We start from the raw sequence: 3698 nt of genomic DNA, 5'->3' as shown, positions 1-3698 counted from the left end.
GAGGGAGCAATTTTTGAATTTTCTCTCTTTCTAGAGGGGGACGAAAATTCTTGCTTTTTTAATTATATTTTCTGTCTCCTTTATTCTCCTATTTATAAAGTCACATATTGGGCCCAGTCAGGGATCTAAGGAAGAATTTGGACATGGCCTCACCCAATTAGCTTTTTACTAATTAAATTGAACCCACAATTTAATATAAGCTTATATTGGAATATTACAAGCAGCCACTACAGAAGTAATATTGCACTGCCTTTCCAAATCCGAAATTACAAATATTCCGGGTTTCCTCTTATTTGTTTAATTCATTTCCCTCGCTTAAGATAGAAACATCCATTAATTAATTAATGTCTACTATGTACTTAATTAATTAACATATTTTATTCTCCAAGAGTGGACTTAGCAAGAAACTCTTATTTATTATTCATAGAGTAATTAAACTCCAACTAGCTAGGTTTCGAATAATAAAACCTCGTTTCGAGCTCCTCTTATGGATGTTATCAAACGAGACTTTCCTCGTGCACGATTCAACATAATAGCAATTCTAGCACCGCTAGACAATGATCACCACTACCCAATATACCTGGATCGTTGGGTGACGAAAAACCCGCACCTTTGGTAAGTCAAAGTAGTACATACTCAATATCGTATGCTCAATGCTAATGTACATTGATTAAGAAATTAATTATCAAGACCTCGTCTTTTAGTAGATAGCATAAAGACTCGCCTTGCTGTTAGATCCATTCGGTGATATACCACACCAACGTCATCATATTTCAATAAGGCTTAGAAATAATCGGACTGACAGTGCAACCTTTCACGATAGGTAGTCTAGGTCTATCTGGGTTGTGAAATTCTTATTTTTCTTTATTCAGAATTGACTGCGTACCTTAACTTGAGCGCAGCCCACAACCGGTCTACTAGAACAAAGACTTAGACTTATGTTATGTTTGCTTATACATTTAAATATGCAATAAACATCCATTAAATGTAAAATATAACAACATTATGACAAAAATAATCTGTTGCATTCATAGGAAAATAATTATTAGAGTTTTACAGTATTCAATCACTCGAAAGGTGATTTCTAGTATACAAACCCTAACACCATCCGGGGGAAGGGTCTGGCATCTCACATAACTGGAGTTACAAATCCTCCCCCACCAACAGACCAAAATTACAACCGATGGCAGCAGCGGGATGATTGATGCTTCAGCTGGATCATCAACAACATCGACGCCAACCTCGTCAATGAGGTCTCGCAATACGAAACGGCATACGACTTATGGGAAAGTATGGCCACAACGTATGGGAGCGGTGCCAATCAGTTCCAAATTTCAGACCTGCACAGACAAGCATACAGTTTGAAACAAGGAAACTTATCACTGGAAAATTTATGGCAAAAGCTTCATGATTTGTGGATCTCAATTGACACTCGAGATCCAAACCCAATGGACACTCATTCTAGCATCGAAAAATACAACCAAAATACCCATAAACACAGGTTGTACCAATTCGTTTGGGCACTGGATGACCAATACGACAAAATCAAGGGAGAAATCCTGAATATGGATCATATACCGACGGCAAGGAAGGCTTACGGACTGGTCAGACGAGAGTCCGTAAATGAGAAATTGTTGAACCCAGAACCCAAGGAGTCCGAAATCGGAGACTTGCCGTGTTTGACAGAAATCGAACACCCACCGCACAAAACAACCAACCATCGAGAAACCCTAGCTACCGAAAGGAGGAAGACAAGAGTAAATTGGTATGCAGTCACTGTGGAGGAAAGAAGCACACCAAAGATACATGTTTTCACATCCACTGGTTCCCGGAGTGGTGGGAGGAGATGAAGAATGCGAGGCAGGCTCGAAATGCAGGTCAGAACAATGGAGGCGGAAGAACTTCAGCAGCCGTTGCCATTTACCCGCCACCTACACCGAGAAACCGGCGGGCGGCAGTGGCGAGAGCCAAACCGAGGAGAAGCCGACCATCGCATCCGTCTCCATGGCAAGAACGTGGTCAGAAGGTGCAGTATTATTGGTCGGAAACATCACCGATGGTAATAGCGACGAATGAGGGACGGAGGACGAAGCTATGGTGTTGTGATTTTTAGGGTGCAATATAAGTACAAAAAACAAGTAATAAATCCCTAAAAATACTACCTCTGCAAGTATGCAGACGTGCAATGGAGTATAAAAGATGTCGAACCCACAGGGAGGAGCTTAATTGCTAAAACTAGTTACCTAACTAAAAAACAGTAAATTAGTTTGATTTTGGGTTTTTGATCAAGAGGGCGAGTGAAGTACTAAACGAGAAGGCAAAAAATGCAAGATAAACACAATAAAGAGGAAAGACTACTCCTAGCTTGTTTGGGTCACTTGTTCACATGAATCCTAAAGTCTAATTACTTTCCATTGTTTATCGGGATTGTGTTGGTTTTACGCTCTCACACACCTGATCACTGATCGTGGAATTTTACACCTAGGATAAGTTGATCACGTCTCCTAGGCTCTACTCACCAACCCCTCACTCCTACAGTCGCATAGTAAGCTCAGATTTGGCTTCTAAAAACATTCAACACGTAAGATCCACCCCAGGCTATCCTCTGATCAGTTTAAACCTAGGGTTCCTTATCTATGTTAGCTCCCTACTCCAAGTTAAAGAGACAACGAAGTTAAGGCCTTTACCGGATTAAGTTTGCTAGCAAAACCCAATACAGATAGAAATAAAGACATACATAAGAACCAAAACATGAAAATCTATCAAAACAAAGTCATGGATTCATATTTACAAGCTCCCCTAACAAACAAGAAGTAATCCCTAAAATCTAGCCACTCATAGTGGGCAACAAAATACAAGAAGATGAGTAAATGCTACCATATGAGGCTTGATTTTAGGTGGAAAGGGGGCTTGATCTTCTCTCTCCTTCCAAAAATGGCTCCCAAGCTCCAAATGCTCTTCAAAATTCGTCCCCCAGCCGCCAAAGATGACTTGGAATTCGTGCCCTAGATATTTAAATAGTTAGGGCTTAAAAAACAGGCCCAGAACCATTTGCCCGGTTGGGCGATCTGCACAATGAAAAACGCTCGGTTGGGCATTTTGTCTGATTCTCGATCAGGTCGGGCGTTTTGGACGCCCGGTCGCACGTTTTTGCACTGCATTGCTCAATCTTTGTAAAACAACCGTATCTTCTTCTTCCGAGCTCCAATTAAGGCGTGCAAGGTATCCACGCGAAGCTCTTTCGAAGGTGAATGCAATGGTGGACTTGTAGAAGCATTTTAAATTAATCCTGAAGGGCTGATTACTATTCAGATTCGGACCATTTTTTTCTTTCTTCTCTCTCTCTTAGAGCTTGGTCTTTTGTCCTATAATATATCAAAATGAGTCCATTTTCACCTTAAAAAGTATGTTAAGATAATGAAACAAAGGACTACAATTTGATTCACATCATAGGGTTTCCACAGGTAGAAGGGATCCGGCAGCGGCGGCTAGGGTTCCACAAAAAGAACCCTTATATACTCCCAACTGTCCAAAAACCCAAACCCACCCCACAAAAATTCCTAAATTCCAAACTGAGCGACGAGAACGATAGTTGGGCGTGGCACTGAGTGACGCGGACTGTACTATGTGGACGAGATAGCCCAACAGAGTGTTGTGATGATGCTAACTCCCGAACCGACAAACAGACAGGCTTGGCT

The sequence above is a fragment of the Salvia splendens genome, chromosome 5 (genome assembly GCF_004379255.2).
Source record: "Salvia splendens isolate huo1 chromosome 5, SspV2, whole genome shotgun sequence".
NCBI lineage: Eukaryota > Viridiplantae > Streptophyta > Magnoliopsida > Lamiales > Lamiaceae > Salvia > Salvia splendens.
The sequence above is the reverse complement of the archived record's forward strand: the minus strand, read 5'-3'. Positions refer to the sequence as shown.